Raw genomic sequence first — 10,113 nt, 5'->3', positions numbered from 1 at the left:
GCAAAATACCAGTTAAAATAGCACTTTATGGTGGCTAAGAAGAATTCAGGGCCAATATGTTTCTAAAATAACATGTTTTGGGCGCACTGTTCTCGATGCGAGCAGATAATCGGCAGCCTTACGTTAGCTTCGATCGGAAGTACAATGATTTGTTGAAAGATAGATATCAATGGTTAAGTCCAAAAAACCTATTAATAAGATTTCAGCACACTTTCTGCACCGACAAATCCAAAACCAGTGATGGTAGTAGATCTGAATGATATTTAGGAGAAGACACTACAGTACATATGGCTACGATATTCTTAACGGAAGTCTATGCCATCCTGAATGTAGCAGACTGGGTAATTGAGGAAAGGTGGCAGGATATTGGTATTGGAATCCTGCCGTCAGAATGAGTACACTGCAGAGCATGTTCTCTGTAGCTGTCCGGCGTTTTCTAGAATCAGGTTTAGGCTTTTGGGGTGCGATGGACTGAGCATGAATAAAGTTCATACTCTTCCTCTTTCGGATCTCGTAGGAATGATCAACGAATCCAAAAGATTCGCGGAAGAGTGACCTCATTTTTCAATCTTACCATCCATACTGTATCTATCCTGTCTCTTTACCCCTTCCACTGTTATTTATCCGGATGAAGTACAATGGTCGACTTGACTGAGTGCTTGGACGTGTCCAACCCTCACAAATTTAATCTAATCTAATAATCTTGGACCAGTTTTTTTATTTAATCTGGTGATCGACATTCTTACAATGACATCCAGAGCAATCTGCCTTGCACACTGTTGTACGCCGTCAATGTAGCCGTTCTCGTATGCGGCAAAGCCATTCTTCAAGAAGAGCTGAACCAGCGCGTGCACGCCCTTGAATCTAACGGGCTGCGGATAAGCCGAATAAAAAACGAAGCTATAGTGTTCCATTTTGCAGCAACGAGTTGCGAGTGCTGGCCTCTAACAATCTATAGCGTCCCTATCAGAATGGTGAATACCTTTCAATATTTGAATTCGCATGTTAGTGAAGTTGGTATTTTCGAGCGAGAAATTACACACCGAATTCAATACGAATACCAAAGCTAGAGAGCAGCTTCTGGTGTTCTGTGCAACAAGAAAAACCAACAAAAGCTAAAAGGAAAAATTTACAATAGTATGATGAGACCACCAATGAGTTTGCACATGCTTCTGGGTGCTGGGATATACCACGCCAATTAGAACAGAAACTGCACGTGGCAGATATGCGGATGCTGAGATGGGCCAGTGGGGTAACACTGTTGGGCTGGATACAGAACAACTTTATTCTTGGTAGCAACAAAGTCGCTCCAATTAGCGCAAAATCTTAAGAAACTCGCCTGCGCTGGCACGGACCTGTTATGAAAAAATCAGAGGACTAAGCAGTGGGGCAAGTGTTGCAGATGGATGACCTAGAAAAAGGGAAAGGCAGACCACCAGAAACATGCAAAAGTACCATAAAAACTGGCATGGATTGCGGTAACGTGAGTGAAGAGACGACTGAAGGCCGTCTGAGATATCGCAGATACCGTATTTTTGAAGTGCTCTTCGCAATTGCATTTTCGGTTCCGCGGCGATGCTAAAGCTTATTATAGATTCTGACACAAAATACACTAATTAATTAAAATCCGTATTTATATTTTTTTCATATTACAAAGTGGCGTAAAATCACCCTATCGGAAAATTTATAATTTTTGCAAATGGCGGCGTACGTCAATTATATTTGAGTCTTGCGAACAAAATACAATAGATGCAGTACACAAACAGACAAGCAACGGGGCGCGTAAAAATAAAGATTTTTATCATATAAAATCTTATCTGTTTTTTTGTTTCTGAGTACAAAAGCTATTCAAGAACAAAATTGTATCATTAATCTTGCGCCATCTTGCATGGGACAGTTTGAAATCTCAACAAAAAACAAAACAAAATTGCGCTATCTATTATACTTCCTGTTGAAAATCAGATCATTATATCTTTGTGTGCAAAATATTTTCTGTTCAATAGCCCCGAAAAGGATTAAAAAAAACTGCAGACGGTATGGCTTAATAAACGCAGTTTAATACAATATTGTTTGAAATATAAGTATAATTAAAAATTTTATACAAAATACACCAAGAACGAACGAAATATTAGAATCAATTTATACAGTTTAATAAGCATTTAAACTTTCATTTAAACAAGAAGAAAATTATTTTGACTTTGAGATGTGACTATTTGAGTTCTGTAGTTCTTTCAAACTCCTTTTGGATTTCACACTGCAACTCGGTGTGAGCCTTAGGTTCCTCCACAATTTTTCGCCATGCACCTCGGAGCATAGCCATACTACGGTAGTTGGTCGCTCCTATGCTTCTTACATCGTCCTCAACGTCGTCTAATCGACTTTTCCGCGGCCGCCCTCTTCGCGTTTCACTTTACATGCGAGCACCCAAAACTTTGCGAGGTATTCTTTTATCTGGCATTTTGCAAACGTGTCCTACCTATCGGATGCGCTGCGATTTAAGTAACCTCACGACGTTTTCACCTTATAGGAATTTCTCTAGCCCGTTATTATATCTGATGCGATAGAGACAATTTCCTTCTCGTACGTGAGACAGTATTCTTCTCAGTTTTTTCTTTCCAATATGCTTAATTATGTAATTGTACCTGCTTTCAGTGTCCACGTTTCACATCCATATGTAGCCTTAGAATTAAGGTGATGGGTCAGGCAAATAATATCAGTGGGTGTGTGGAGATTGCAGGTAACCCTGTCGAAACAGTGGAGGAATTTACTTACCTACGCAGCACAGTTGCCGCGAGCGGTGGCACTCACGAATCGAAAAGCTAGACGGGCATTCGATGTGTTGTACTCTGTATGGCGAAACAACAACCTGAGTTCCAGTTTAAAGGTTAGGCTCTTCATGTCGATGGTACTCTCGGTACTATTGTACAGTAGCTCTCCCTGGAAAATCACCACCGCTATAACCAGTAGCTTACAATCGCTGTTTAAGGATTATATTCCGAATTTTCTGGCCAAAAATAACGCAAAATAAAGAGTTGCTCGAAAAACAAAAGCGGCTAGACATTTGGATTAGAAGACAGGAAGGGAGGTGGATTGCTTGCACTGTACGCAAGGAAGACGGTAACATAGCGAAGAAGGCAATGGAATAGAGCCCACTCACAGCCAGAAGAAGAGCGCTTAGCAGGCCAAAGAAAACTCGGAAAAAGAGCTGTGGATCATGAGACGGCTTAACTCTGGTTAAACTGGTAGGAGGTGACGGCGTTATCCAGTAATCGGACGAGATGGCGCATAGGTGCTGTTGGTACCATATATCCCGCTAGAGATTCAGGGAAACAATTTAATTTAATCTAATTTTCGTTGTTCTACTAAATAGCGTGCTTTTTAACAGTTTAAAGTGGGCAAAAATACTCCGTTTGCAGCCTGCACGTTTTGCTATGCAAACGTCGCTCATAACATTTTTATTTCCCAAAATTTCCACTACTTTCATTTTGCTGACTTTTTGATGGATATCAACTTACTGCATACACATTTTCCCTACAGGGTTTGCTCTTTCATGTATGTATGGACGTGTGAAATTGTTTCACACTATTACCATTTACACTCGCCGTGCATTTATTTGTCGCAACAGTCATTTATCCGGTCAAATGTGCAGTTCGCATTCTCTCAGACTCTAGAATTTAGTTATAGTCCTTTGCTTTCGCAATGTCCTTCGCGCCATTTCTTCTTTTTCTGCATGCATACCCGATTGCAGCCATTTCTAATACAGAGTACAATATTCAACTACTCACCATTTAATATTTTTTATGTCTCTTTTATTATTTTTGGTACTTATATATAAGTACACGCATACACATCTTTTTTTCTGTCTTGTATTTTCATTTTTGTCAACCAAAAATTATTGCTTTTCATACTTAATCCTCGACACATTCGTAATCGCATTCGCATTTGCAGTTGAATTGCGGAATTTCGTCCCTTTATTGGTCCTTATATAATAAATACATGTGTATGTATGTGTGTACGCACAGTAATTTCCCTCCCCTCCTTACGTTTTTCGCTTTTACGCTATTCTGTTTGTTTACTATTTTTCGGGTAATTGAAAAATGAGCTTGAAAAATTTTATGTAATAAACTATTCAAACAGCTTTCGCCACACTATCTTTCCTCGTTCAGCTGTGTCCTTATCTCTAACGTTCTCGTAGATAGCCAAACATGCAAATATGCTTGAAATCACAACGCACAGCCACATATGCATACATATTTACACACATACTTACGTATACATACACAGCTGTGAACATGAAAATAGCAGTACCCTTGAAAAATTATTTTTAAATCATTTACTATTTTTCTTATAAATCATACAAAAGAAAATTTCAATGCCAAATATCTACGGGGTTAAGGGTTAAGGAATATCAGATGTATAGTGTTTATCTGAAACAGTATTGAAACAGTAGTGCCTTCAGTTTTTTAAGGTTACCAAAGGAATATTAATAAAATTTTGAACGGATTTAGACGAAAGTACATTTTCATTTTCAATTTATATTCTTTTTTTAATTGCGGTGAGGGTCATGCAAAGATTTCTTATGTTTTGACTATAGTACGTCGAGCGTTTGAATCCAGCATTTCAGCGCAAAACTATACCATTAAAATTGTCAAGGAATTTATATATCGTGGCACCGCCGTCACAACAACAAACGGTGTCAGCCTAGAGATAAACCGACAAATCACGCTTACTAATAGGTGTTACTCAGTAAGCAAATGTGTAGCAGAGACCCCTCTCGCCCGACAAAACTAACACTCTACAAGACGCTCATCTTACCGCGCTACTTTATGGCGCTGAAGCATGGGCTTTGTCGCAGACTGATGCAGCAGCTCTTGGGGTATTCGAGAGAAAGATATTTCGGAAAATCTTCGGTCCTCTTTGTGTTGGCGATAGCTACTTCCGCCGACTCAACTACGAGCTGTATGAGCTCTACGACGATCTGAACATAGTGAAGCGCATAAATATTCAGTGCTTGCGCTGCCTGGGCTACGTCGAAAGTGTCCGGATGACAAGTTAGAGGACAACGACATAGGGGAAGACTATGACTCCGATGGAAAGACCCAGTCGAGAGAACCCTATCATCGCTTGGTGTAACAAATTGGAGAAGGCTCGCGCAAAGCAGAGACACCTGGCGAGACTTTTTACGGTAGGCCATAATTCGGTAACGGATTGTGATCCTTGATCAGGCCATATAAGTAAGGAAGTAAGGTCGATCGAAACACTGCACCACTGAACAAGAAAAGCAGATTCTCAAATTTAGAGCAGAAATTCAAAATATACTTTCATGTTCAGCAAAAATTATTTCAAATGCAATCAAATTTGTGGAAGACCCAGAAAAAAGTGAAGTAAAATGAAACACTTTGCTGCAAAACGATGGCAGAATTTTAAGATAATTCGAAGGGATCAGCCATACAAATTAAAAAAGAGATTAACTTAATTGTTTCCTCACATGACTATACGTAAAATACGCGGGAAGCTAGATTAGCAGTCCGCAGCCCCCGAAAGGGCAACTCTTGACCACAACATAAGGCACAACGTTTCGAATTCTCAAGAAAGTATGCTAGCTGGGTAGCTAAAATGTGCCGTAATTTTTTAAGCACTGACGAGTCTAAAATAATTTTGTATGGCGGCACGGGTTCACGACAATATGTCACCGAAAATCACCCACAATACTCTCTAAAAACCATTAAACATGGAAGTCTAAAAATAATGATATGGAGATGTTTCTCATATTAATGCGAAGGCCTCATACATAAAATGGATGGCAAAATGGGCACCAATAGTTATGTGGGAATTGCTATAGTTCCGCCATGGGAGTCTATGGTATATGGCTCATCCCTTTCTAGCAAGACTTAACAAAACTTTAATTTCATATCGGGAATAATGCAAGAATTCCATCCCAGGAGTCAGAATGCGAAGGAAAATAATGTTCAAACCTTCAAACCAATAACATATTTTGATCTCTTCAAAGGAAGTCGTGAGCTTCCGCGATAGTTTGCGTTACTCTTTCATATTTTTCCAAATATTAAATATCTTTCTCATTAAAAGTATAAACTTCCAGCATGTAGCATAGCTCACCTAACCAAGACGTCGTGATTTATTACCGCAGATCGGCCTTTAGTGACACCGCCAATATATTATATTAAGAAGCATTTTTTGTCAAGAAACTAGTTGATAACCAATATCGGACATAAAATATAAATTAAAGTGTATTTAGTTAAAGATCATGTTTCGCTGAAAATTTAGTGATAGTGAAAAAAAAATTGCATTACCTCTGAAGCCATTCTACTGGTATTTACTCTCATTGCATAATGCATTTATATTTTCATTATTTCACTTCATCTATTATCACTGAAAATTTAGTGACAATGAAAAAAAAAGAACTATCAATAAAAGTTTATTTAACTATCAGTGGTAGTGCAAAAATGCCCAACCCTGGTTATGTTGCCATATCGCGAAAAGTAAATACCAGTAGAATGGGTCTACCGGCAGGCTAATGTACCTGGACACACGAGCCGTAAGGCAAAGGATTGGTTTTGCGTAAATATTGATACAAATGAGGTTATGGAACGATCAGTACAGTCCGCTGACCTCAATGCTATAGAAAACCTGTGAGGGGCCTTAAAATGCGGTGCACTCTATACCAAAACGAGTAACAGTCGACCACTTTGGGAAATTGTTACAGATGCGTGGTGGATTCAATGCCGCGCTGACCCTGAATTTCTATCTTTTGCTATAAAAAGCTTTATTTTTTGTTATAGAATTTATTTAAATATGTGTTCAGTTGAGGAGTAGAATAATTCAAATACATTTTTTTTTATAAAATCTAATATTTTTTGGTACTGCTATTTTCATGTTCGCAACTGTATACATATTTATACATTTGTACACACATTTGTACAAACATTCGCGTATCTACGTACAATCACGCACATCTACATATGCATCTGTATATATACTTATGTATGTATGTACATCTGTTTTTAGTGTGTCTGCGGTAATCTGCAATCCGTTTGTCAGCGTATACATCTGTATAGCTTTGAAACGTCACATTCGTTCACGCGCATACGCATGTCCTTCGATATCCTTTAGTGGCTTTTTGTGTGCATCAGTTGTAGCTATAGTGTGGCGGTTTTTGTAGATGTGAAACTTAATCTGGTTGTTTGTGCGCTTATATACAGAATGTATTTATACAAAGTATGCGCACTGAAAAGGATATAAGGATATTTGTGATACGCGAATTCACTAAATGTGCATCGTAAAATAAAAATTCAGCAAATCCACAAAAATTGATTAAGCTTCATTCATTTTGGTATCAACTCACTTTAATCACTGTAGCATTTGAAGGATTTTAGTATTAACTTAAAACAATTGCATGTTATTCATACCAATGAAAACTATTTGCTACAATTCTGAATATATCAAATAGTGTAAGTTTGAACGCATACACACAAACATACATACATACGTGTATATGAAGACATATTAAATCACTAACTATTATAGCTCCAAGGTCCTACATGTGCCGAATATATCTCATTTAAGAGAAAAAACTAAAATTCTGCTTCCATCAGCCCCCTTGACAATAGTCCATTCTCTGTTATTCAACCCAATGAATTGTTTTTGTGGGTATTGCTAATAGATAGTATTTATGGAACGAATTCTATTTTTAAGAGGATTCTTTATTCTCGTTCCAATTTTGTGCATACAGTTAGGTAGTATCATATAGGAATCTACATACACTCCAATTAACCTCCCTCAGCTTAGTTTTCTTTTCTTTACTTTGATCACTCCCACAATTATAATTGCGTATACGCAATGGCGGCCGCAGAGCCGCTTGAAATCTTCTTAGAGGCAGCCGATTGATATGAACCTTTGCGTATTTTTAATTTATGAATAGTGATACACCTAACTCCCTTTTTACACAATAGATATGTTCCCAAAAAAATTCGCATAGAAAGAGAATTAAGTAAACACAATATTAAAAAATTCTTTTTAGAAATCACTTAAATATATTATACGAAAAAAATAATTAAACGGCGAGAGCATAATCTAACGGGTCTCAAAGAATTTTCCTGAGATTAATTCAAAAGCTTCGTACATGCGTCGACAACTCTCACTCGTATTGCTCTACGAGATTTAAGAAAAATTGTGTAAAAAAGAACTGGGTGTATATGTGAAAGGTGATTTTTTAAGAGCTATAGGAAAGTTTTTCAAAAAACACACGTAAAATTCTGAAAAATGCATGAAATTTTTATTTAAATCGATACTACAGTCCATATAATTTACGTTACGATTCACAGTATCTTTGAAGACTTACGGTCCAATGATACCTTCAGCCCATAAACCGCACCAAACTGTGACCTTTTCATACATTGGTAGCTCTAGCAATTCTTCTGGCTGATCTTCACTCCAAAATCGACAATTCTGCTTATTTACGTACCCATTGATCCAAAAATGAGCTTCGTCGCTGAACACAATTTTTCGATAAAAAAGTGGATCTTAAACTTTCTTAACAGATCACGCATGTTTATAATAAAATTCAATGATTTGCAAGCGTTGTTCGTTTTTAAGACGACTTATGGTTAAATTATTGACCAAACTGAAGATGTTTGACAGTGAAACAAAACACGAAACGTGCGTCAGCTGTTTAAACTAACTGTTTAAAAAGATAAAAGCTAAAAAATCATCCGTTATATACATATAATGTGAAAATAGCCTGTTTGGCTTCAGGTTAAAAATTTTTGACAAACCGTAGATGCCATCTTATTTGAGCGAGTTTTGCAAGGCTGCGTTAATCAAGTAACCCAGACTTGGAACTGCTTACCTATTGAAAAGAAAAAGTTTAAGAATTAGTACAAAAAATTAAATTTCTTGACACTGGGGCAGAGAAACGACAATATAATTCTGAAAGCGCAGAGCAAGGCCACATTTATCGGAAAAAGTACAATTCGAGCACGTCTTCATTTATTTTTAATGGGTCAATTGGTGTTTTTTATAATGGATCAAAGTTTTGCGAATTGTGATTATAAAAATCTTTATATTGCATATGAGAAGTGCTGTAAAACAATTTCTGATAGAAATACTAATATGATTATTACAGGTATGTTAAATGTTCTACTATTGAACGAAATTACAATAATAATTCAGGTTGCTATTATATTTATCCATCGAATACGCTCTATTTCACAGTATTGAAATAAAAATATATAAATATCTATTTCTGGGTGGACAAATATTGCTGCCAATTACGAGTAAACGCGTCTACTGTCGGCTTTAGGTTCTTTGATAGCCCCCTCTGAAATTTTCCGGTAAATGATTTCGATAAAAATTTTAATCATCAAATTTCATATTTAACCCTTTCGACCCTGTGAGCAACTTCGGCAGTTTAACAGTTTGTTATAAATGACAACGGTACTTTTATGTATCTACTCAAAATATGAGCAAACCAAATATCATTTTTAGATCATTTAGCGAAGTTATGTTGAATAAACAGCAAGTGCAGCGCAGAAAATATTGTTGTGAAATTCAAAAGCGTTTTCAAAGTGAGTGGTTAACTTTTATAATAATAAAAAAATTTGAAAAGAACTGAATTTAAATTTGATTAGTTAAAAATATTAACCAGGTGAGTAATTTTCAAAGTTGCAATGTTGCTTGTGGGCAACCTTGGGCCATAATTAATATTTTTGTACTTAGTTATGAGACTGAAAGAAAAAGGATTGTCAGATGACGATATTGAGAGGATTCTTAACTTTGATTAAGATACCTCTTCTGACGACGAGATGGATGACATTTCTCCAGTGCTAGAGAAGAATTTGGAATGAATCGTGCAAAGAGCGGAAACTATAGAGATTAACCTTCTCGAAAATATGATTACAGAAGAATGTGAGCCGAGCTCTTGCGTGGCTTTGAAAAAGTTGACCCCAAGACACTAAAGTGGAGAAAAATGCCATTTGTACCTTCGGAGACCAGTTGGGAAAAATATACTTTGAAGGACGATATGATGACGCCAGTAGAAAATTTCTGCACTTTTTTTAATAGCCAAGTTTTTGATTTGATCACACAACAAACAGA

This window comes from Anastrepha obliqua, chromosome 5 (genome assembly GCF_027943255.1).
Source record: "Anastrepha obliqua isolate idAnaObli1 chromosome 5, idAnaObli1_1.0, whole genome shotgun sequence".
NCBI lineage: Eukaryota > Metazoa > Arthropoda > Insecta > Diptera > Tephritidae > Anastrepha > Anastrepha obliqua.
The sequence above is the reverse complement of the archived record's forward strand: the minus strand, read 5'-3'. Positions refer to the sequence as shown.